Raw genomic sequence first — 9,220 nt, forward strand, 5'->3', positions numbered from 1 at the left:
CCCGATTGTGAGAGGGATGTCCAACTGCCAGTTTAGGCCTGATCTGCAGGGATCGGGATCGGGCCTAAACCAGCAGTCAGACATCCCCCAAGGGGTCCTGGATTGCAAGAGGGTGCAGGCCAGGCTGAGGGACCCTCCCCCCACTCCTTGTTTGGAACTCTCTGGGCTTGTGTGACTTTTTTCTTCCCCACCTCAGGGAAGTTTTCTGATATTATTTCTTCGAATAGGTTTTCTAATCCATGTTCGTCTTTCTGTTGTTCTGGCACCCCTATTATTCGTATGTTGTTTCGTTTCATGTTGTCCCAAAGCTCCCTTAGGCTCTCCTCCTGTCTTTTAATTTTTTTCTCCATTTGCCGTACAGTTTGAGTGTGTTTTGCTTCCTTGTCTTCTAATTCACTAATTCGGTCCTCCGCTTCTCCCAGTCTACTGTTGATACTTTCAATGGAGTTTTTTATTGAAGCTATGTCACTCTTCATTTCTTCTTGGGACTTACTTAAGTTGTTGATTTTTTCATCTGTTTCTTCTAGCTTCTTGCATAAGTAGTTGAGTTTTTCATCTGTTTCTTCTTGCTTCTTGAACATGTGGTGCATGTACTCTAGGAACCTTATTCTGAATTCTTTTTCCGTCATGTTGCATATCTCTGTCTCACTTAGCTGCTTTTCTGGGGAGTCCTCCTTTTCTTTCCTTTGGGGGTTTCTTTGCCTACCCATGTTTGATCTCGCTGACATATGTAGATGTTGAGATGTTCAGTGGCTGCTCCCTGGGTGGCAGGGGCTCCTTGGGTTGTGGTTGCTGCTCAGATGGTTGCGGTAGCAGCTGCTTTCCAGTTGGCAGCAGCTCCTCTGGTGGGTGTTGTTCACAGCTGTGTTGGCTCTTCTGGCTGGTAGGGGGAGGCTTCAAGTACAGTTGCTGTTCCACAGACAGAGGGTGTGGTGATCAGGAGGCTGTGGTGATCAGGAGGCTGCGGTGCTCAGGGGGCTGCTGTTGCTTGGATCTGCGGTCTGGGAAACGCTCCTCTCTTATGGGCACTGCATGGTCTGATCAGTTCCTCAGGATGCCCCCTTTAGTCTCAGTTCTCCGCAGTCACAAAATCCAAATCTCAAATCTCCTGGCGCCAGCAGACCCGCGGAACTCCTTACCCTGGTCAGGGTCTGTGTCTGTCCCAAGAGACGCGGCTGTCTGCCATGCGGTCTCCCTCCGACCCTCTGGGCTCAGGTCTGGACTCCCCCCACTCCTGTGCATGGGAACCTCATATCTATATCTATATATATATATATATATAGATATAGATAGATATATATATATATATATATAGATATAGATAGATATAGATATGAGGTAATATGCAAATTGTCCAGGACGCCATAATGTCACGACCTCTCAGAAGGAGACTGTGTGCACAGGTGGACGGGAGGGGACTGCATGGGAGGTGAGGCAAGCCACGATGCTGCAGAGGCTTGAGCAGGTCCGGAGCAGAGAGAGACAGGGGGACCTGCCAGTGCTGGCCACGGTGGCTTGAGCAGGCCTGGAGCGGAGATAGGGGGCCTGTCAAGTGCCACGCACCAGCAGTCCCACCTCTGCGTGTGAACTGCAGAGGAAACACCTTTTCTGACCGCTCATTGGCTAAGCTCCCGATACACCACTCGCAGTGTTCTTGGTAACTTGGGTAATAAGAATCCAAGAAGGTGATCTAGGGTTTTTCCACCTCACTCCTGGAGGAAAAAATGAAGGTCTGCTGCTGAAGGAGCTAAGAAATGTCATATCCTGCCCTAGCTGGTTTGGCTCAGTGGATAGAGCCTCGGCCTGTGGACCACAGGGTCTGGGTTTGATTCTGATCAAGGGCAGGTACCTAGGTTGCAGGCTCCTCCCTGGCCAGAGCCCAGGTCAGGGCTCATGCAAGAGGCAACCAATTGAAGTGTTCCTCTCACTTTGATGTTTCTCTCTGTCTTTCCCTCTCTCTTCCATGCTCTTAAAAATCAATGGAAAAATATCCTCAGGTAAGAATGAAAAAAAAAAAAAGAAAGAAAGAAATGTCATATCCTATGAAAGAGACATCTTGAAAATGCCTAAAGAAAGTTGTCATTTTTTCATGGTGAAGGGACTGGAGTTCGTGTTGATGAAAACACCTTGGCAGCTGCAACAGCCAGCAGTGGCAGCAGCAGCGGGGTGATGGCGGTGGCGCCTTCCCTTGATCAGCCCGGTCGCCTCCTGCAGAGGGAGGCCAGACTGCGGCTTAAGCACAGGGGGCGGGCCTAATCTGTCAGTAGGACATCCCCTGAGGGCTCCCTGACTGTGAAAGGGGGCAGGCTGGGCTGAGGGACACCCCCCCCCCAGGGCACGAATTTCGTGCACAGGGGCCTCTAGTCTATATATATAAAAGCCTAAGCGACCGTTCGACCATTCGACTGGTAGCTATGACATACACTGACCACCAGGGAGCAGACGCTCAATGCACAGGCATGGAAATATGGAACAGACTGATGAATCTCAGAGGGAAGGGGAGGTGGGAGGGTGGGAAGAGATTAACCAAAGATCTTATATGCATACTAGAGGCCTGGTGCATGGATTATAGTAGGGTCCCTTGGCCTGTCCTGCAGGGATCAGGCCAAAACCAGCCCAATGCACGGATTCGTGCACCGATGGGGTCCCTCGGCCTGGCCTGTGGGGATTGGGCCAAAACTGGCAGTCTGATATCTCCGAAGGGGTCCCAGATTGAGAGAGGGCACAGGCCAGGCCCAGGGACCCCACCAGTGCATGAATCCGTGCACCAGGCCTCTAGTATGTAATAACTATCAAGCACCAATTCTATGCAAGGAAGTATATAGCTGGAAATACACATGTAGAATGCCTAGCACAGTGTCTGGAACCATGAGCTGTAACCATTATCACAATCATCATCATCATAATGGTTAAGAGTATAAATTTTGGTATGAGCCAGACCTTGATGTAAGTCCTAGTTCTATTTCTTACTGTGTAACAGTAGGTAAGCTACTTACCTTCCTTAAACTCCAGTTTCTTAATCTATAATATGGGAATAAAAATAGTGTCTACCTAATAGGATAGTTGTGAGGATTTTATATACACACATTTGAGTGTATATGTGTATATATAGAGACACTGTTTATATATTAGCTGTTCCATAGTATTAATCAAACTATTTAGGTATACAGAGAGTCAAATAAGGACACAATTATAGAGTATTGGAGGAACTTTTCTTTGCCATATCACAAAGAAAGCCAGAAAGTTAATATTTACTGAGCGTTCACTATATACAGATATCAGCGTAAAAGAGTATGGAGCAAAGGAAATAGGAGAAATTCTAATTAGGATGTTATAATATAGGAACTATTTATTATTCTCAACAAATATATACTGATTACCTACACAATGACAAGTAAGACTGAGTTTCTGCTTTCAAGGATCTTGCAGTCTAGCGGAGGAAGAATCCAGAGTTAAGGGGGGAGGGGGGAGAGTGAGAAGAGGGTTAGGGTCAGGCAGAGGGGTTAGGGTCGATCAGGCAGGCAGGTAGAGTGGTTAGGGACTATGGAAGCTCACAAAGGGTCAATCCATCCAGTAAGGTCGGGTGGAGGTAGGAAAGGGAGTGGCAGAGAAAGTTTCTCAAATAAAAGAATAAGGAGTTGGCCAATGATGAGAAGAGGTGGAAAGAGCCTAAAGCCACAAACGAGCTATGGTGGATGCTCTGAACTGGCTCTCAGCATCCAATCCAAAACCCATAGTGTTCTTTCTGATACTGCAGGTGCTAAACAAAGAAACCCCACATTTCCCCCATCTCCCTGCAGCAGGTTTCTGCTTGTGCCAACTAGAAGCACTTGGAAGGTGGATCTCAGGCTGGAGTCATCTGCTTTGTTTCTGTTGGCAAACTCAGAGTGGACACACTGGGCTTTTTTTGTAGCATTATTTCAGTCTAGGTAGTCGCAGGTGCAGCAGTGGCTTCCTGATCGTTGGGCCACAGCCACAGTGGTACGTTGTTATCTCAACACTACCAGTGGAGTCCCCTGACTCCCCACCTTTCTGATTACTGCAGAGGTGGAGCTGCCCCAGTAAACCAGTACAGCAGTCTTGTCCTAGGAATCATTTCTGGAGGCCCCGCTAAGTGACCCTTCCTTTAACCTTTCCAGGGAGTTTGTAAGCTCCTGATTCCTTGTATTAAATTCCTTTTTCCTTAAAATGGTGTGAGTGGTTCCTATATTTGCACCTAATACACCAGCAGGTTACAAAAATGCAAAATGTGCCATGAATAATATAGTTTGCAGAGGTCAGCAAACTTTTTCTGTAATGGGCCAAGATAGTAAATGTTCTAAGCTTTGTGGGCCACTTATGATCTCGATCTCCTTTTCCTCCTGCTCAGCATGGAGTATATTTATGTACATTGTTGTGCAAACATCTACAGAACATTTTCATCTTGCAAAACTGAAAGTCTATGTTCCTTAAATAACAATTCCCCATTTCCCTCTCCCCCACCTTCTGCTCCCTGACAAATCACCATTTTACTTTCTGTCTTATAAATATAACTACTCTAGATACCTCACATAAGTAGAACCATACAGTATTTGTCTCTTTTGTAACTGGATTCTTTCACTCAGGACAATGTTCTCAAAATCCATGTTGAAAGCATGTGACAGTATTTCCTTCCTTCCTTCTTTCCTTTGTAAGGTTGAATAACATTCCATTTTTGTATATACACCATTTTCTTTATCCACTCAGCTTTTTATGGACATTTGGATTGCTTCCACCTCTTGGCTATCATAAATAGTGCTGTTATGAACATGAATGTGTAAATCTCTCTCCAAAATCCTGTTTTCAATTTTTTTTTGCATATATACCCAGAAGTGGGATTACTAGAGCATATGATATTTCTATTTTTAATTTTTTTGAGAAACCATCACACTGTTTTCCACAGGGGCTGTACCATTTTACATACTTACCAACAGTGCTCAAGGTTTCTAGTTTCTCCACATCCTTGTCAACATTTGTTATTCTCTGTTTTTTTTTTTATTATAGTTATTCCAATGAGCTTGAAGTGATATCTCATTGTGGTTTTGGATTGCATTTTCCTATGATTAGTGATGTTGAACAGCTTTTTATATACAGCTGTCAACCATTTGCACAGCATTTTCTTTGCCCACTTTTAACTCTGGTTTTATTTTTTGTTGTTGAGTTAGGAGTTCTTTATATATTCTGGATATGAGCTCCTTTTCAACTAGATGATTTCCTTAGGTTGCTTTTTCACTCCGTTGCTGATGCCAGTCCAGTTTTAGTCTGTGCTCACAAATGGAAATCTATTCTGGAGCAACTTGCAGACAGTCTGACCAGATCTGGAGTCATCTTCTACCCTAAAGACGCTAGTGGAAATGAGCCAGAGCATCTTTATCTTGGACGCTTCGGGTCTTATGCACTCTGATTCCCTAGAATACTGAAAAGCATCTGCTTGCTTTTACTCAGAACCAGGAACCAGGCCCAGCCTCAGGACTGGTGAGTAAGTAGGAGTCATGGAGGTAGGCTCACCAGATTCAGGTCTTGCATTGCCAAGTGCCTACCACTAGAAAGCTGAAATCAAACACAATTTCAATACCTATTTTTCAATTTCACCCTGCTCCTTTTTACTTCAAATGTTAGTTCAGTGCAGCTTCTTTGATTCTCCATATTTATTTTGAGGTGATAAAATATTCCAACCCTAGAGACCTTAATGATTCCCAGTCAAATAGAGAGTTAATTCATGACATAGTCTAAAATGTAACCCAGTTTGCACAATACCAGCTCTAAAAAAAAAAAAAAAAATACACACAAACCCCAATTTGCTGATTTCTGTATTATTGGATAATGAATACCATGACATGATACATTTGGCAAAAAATTCTATTTGGAGATAAGATTCTGATTTATAAAAGATCTATTTTCTCTTCTAACTACTTGTCTTTTAGAAGAATAAAGGAAGCCTCATATGCACTATTTTTCTGATCCCCACAAGGGAAAGATAATGGGAAGGTTAAGGACAGAGCTGCATACGGTCAAGAAGAAGAAATGCTGGGAATTCAGGATCCTACTTCTCTTCTTCCCTGGCTTTAATGTTAAGTTGTTGCTATTTAAGTATTTATGTACAATGATGTTCACCACTGCATCACTTCTAATCATGAATTTCAGCAACAGTGACATTTACAAATGACTTTAGCTATAAAAAACAGAAAACCCAAGCACAAGTAGGTTACAACAATAGTTATTTTTCTAATTATAATAAGAAATTCAGAGATTGGTAGTTACTGGCATTGATTTAAATGCTCAAAGCCCTAGCTATCTCATTCCTTAGAAAGCAGAAAAAAACAGGTAAGAGATGATACCAGTTTGGGCTGTCCCATTTAATTCAGGAGGGCAAGATTTCCTGGAACTTCCCCCTCAATCTCAGAAATCTTCAGCTTACTTCCCAATGGCTGGGATTTACACCGCCCGTGTTGTTAATGAGGCTAGGAAAATGAAATAAATGGGAATATTTGTTTTTTCCCATCCTAAAAGCAGGCAAGTGAGAGAGCAGTTGGGAACTGTGTTGGTCTACTGAGTTTTAGGGTCTGCCACAGTGAAATCCAGGAAACAGAAAAATATCTAAGAATACAAGATTGACTGCCCTATGATTCCTGTTAAATTGTGGTATAGAAGAACATGTAGTTGCAAGCAAAAGTATTCATAAAATGCTGTCAACTGAAAACATATAAAACAATCGATAAAAAAAAACCCATCAAATTTGTTGGAGTGGAATAAATTTAGATCGATTTAAAAAATTTAAACAGATATGTGCCAAAAACAACAACTGGAACTTACATTCTGAAAATGTTGACTTAGGTTGGATGTTCCAGAAAACAGACTCTGAGAGAGAGCTTTGCATGCAGGTGCTTTACTGGAGAGTGCTCTCAGGAACAGTACCTGTGCGGAGGCAGGACTGGGCAGAGGGAGAAGGTAACCCGCAGGGCAGTTGCCACAGTGACTTAAACCAGTCCCATGGACGTTCTAAAGCTGGATGTCCCAGATGGTCCCAATTGAGAGACTGTGCCTTTGTACCTCCACAATTGACCAGTCATTGGATTTGGCTTGCCCCCAGGGAGGGGATATAACCTAGGGTGAGGTATTTCCTTTCACAGAAGGCAATTTTGGAGAGAAATTCAACTGTGAGCCATCAGCAGCCAACATTCCTGGCAACTGTATCTTGGGATCTGGGCAGCACACTACAGCATCCACCAGAAATATCAACAGTGATTATCTCTGATTTGGGGATTAAGGTTGGTTCTCTCTCTGTTAAATATTTTCCAAATTTTCCATAATGAGCATAGCATTGTCCTAAGGATTCAGTGAGTTAATTTATGTAAAGTACTAAGCACAATTCCTGGAGTTTATTAAATATTCAATAAATTTAGCTATAATTATTTTTATTCTTTAAGAAGAGGAAGAAGAAAAAGTAAAGATAAAAATTATGAACAACAAATACACATCTATCAACAAGTGAATCTAAAAATCAAGTGAATAAATAATCTGATGAACAAAATGCACTGGTGATTATAATAGAATCAGGGACATAGAAAGGGAATGGACTAACTATTCTTGGTGGGGGAAGGAGTGTGGGGGATGTGGGAAGAGACTGGACAAAAATCGTGCACCTATGGATGAGGACAGTGGGTGGGGAGTGAGGGCGGAGGGTGGGGTGGGAACTGGGTGGAGGGGAGTTATGGGGGAAGAGGAACAAATGTAATAATCTGAACAATAAAGATTTAATTAAAAAAAAAGAATGCAGGGTAAAGTTTTCTTTTTCATAATCATATCTCCTCCACTATTAATTGAATTAATTTTCCTTTCTCCACTGATTTATGATCACATCTTTACTATCTGAAGAATTCTTATATTACTTGGGTATGTTTATTAGCTTTATAACTCTCATTGCCTGTTGGTTTTGGTGCTAGTAGTAGTACACCTTTTTAAAATTTTTATTACTGGCTTCTATTCATCAAGAACCATCATATTCCCTTCTAGGAAGCCTCCATTCCCCCCACCCCCCACCCCCAATAATTGCTGCCTCCTTTTTCACCTTTATAACATATAAAATTCTGCCTTGTATCACAGTTAACAGGGTTGATCATATCCAATTATATTCTTGAGAGCAGGGAATAGGTGTGCTATATATATTCATTAAAATTAAGCTATGGGACTGGCATTAAATACTGTATTGTCAAATGGTTTGTAGTAATGGCAAAATAGCTCTAGTTTGAAAAAAAATTAAAATAGAAAATTCCCTCATTTGTCCAATAAACATCACTGGACTATCCATTATGAAAAGATAATAAAGGTGAGTGAACCTATATCCTGTCTTAGGGAGTTTACCACTTAGTAGGGAGAAGAGACACGTGAAAATACAGTGTGATTAATACAGTGTGATTAAGTAGCATTAAAAAAGCATGTACAAAGAAGCAGAAAGGAAAAAACGCAGGTAGTGAGTAGCAGACATACCTATGGGCTGGGTGTATGGTGCTTCCTAAATGTCAAAGGAATCTGCAATTAATCCGAATGACAAAGTGCACCCATTCAGATCTCTTAACAGAAGTTACGTTAATTTACTCTTCATTCTGAGACCTTTATAAGAAGCCTCATGTAGTTTGGGTAGTACTGAAGAGTAGCTCTGCTTGGAAGCTGCTGGCACGGACCTCAGATGACTAGAACGGGATACAGGTGGCAATTAGCCCATAGTCTGTGACTGGGTGAAAATTAGACGTGGCGATAAAACAAAAGCCTTCTAATCTGTAAACCACTTACATGAGTTAGTTTAAACGCTCTGAGGACTGACTCCTTGTCGTTTGAGAGTGAGCGCTGTTCCAGCCACCAGTGTCACAACCTCGCCCCGCCCCTGGAGCCCACAGAGAGCCCAGGCCAGAGGCTAGGGCAGGAACCACTGACGTCATGTAAATGTGACGTCATCAACACTGACGCGGTGTCACGGGAGGGGCCTCTCAGCTCACCTCAGAACGCGGCCAGCTCCACGGAGCAGCGAGTTGGGCACTTGGCGCTCGGCCCTGAGGGTCCGAATACTCAGAGCCGCGGGACCTGAAGCGCGGAAGCTGCTCAGCAGCTCAGGGGCCGCCGCCTCCTTCCTGGGCCCTCACCCGCGCCCTCCACGGCCCAGGCGCGGTCCCGGCGGCAGCGCGCTCCCCAGCCCGCCGCTGGCGGC

At 43.4% G+C, this 9,220-nt stretch overlaps 1 long non-coding RNA gene across 2 annotated transcripts in view; it reads right to left on the reverse strand.

Annotated features, from left to right (window-relative positions):
• LOC139006949 (uncharacterized) overlaps nucleotides 1-9,204 on the reverse strand; it is a 101,393-nt gene extending 92,189 nt beyond the window's left edge. Inside the window, exon 1 of one of the 2 annotated variants that reach the window (XR_011470814.1) lies at nucleotides 9,012-9,204. This is a non-coding gene — a long non-coding RNA (uncharacterized lncRNA). Of the gene's footprint in view, nucleotides 1-8,808; nucleotides 8,909-9,011 lie in introns of those variants that run through there. The other variant, XR_011470815.1, reaches the window with a different exon arrangement.
• Between the last annotated feature and the right edge of the window lie 16 nt (nucleotides 9,205-9,220).

Source organism: Myotis yumanensis, unplaced genomic scaffold (genome assembly GCF_028538775.1).
Source record: "Myotis yumanensis isolate MYYU_CA2020_CCGP unplaced genomic scaffold, mMyoYum1.0.hap1 SCAF_3, whole genome shotgun sequence".
NCBI classification, from domain to species: Eukaryota; Metazoa; Chordata; class Mammalia; order Chiroptera; family Vespertilionidae; genus Myotis; species Myotis yumanensis.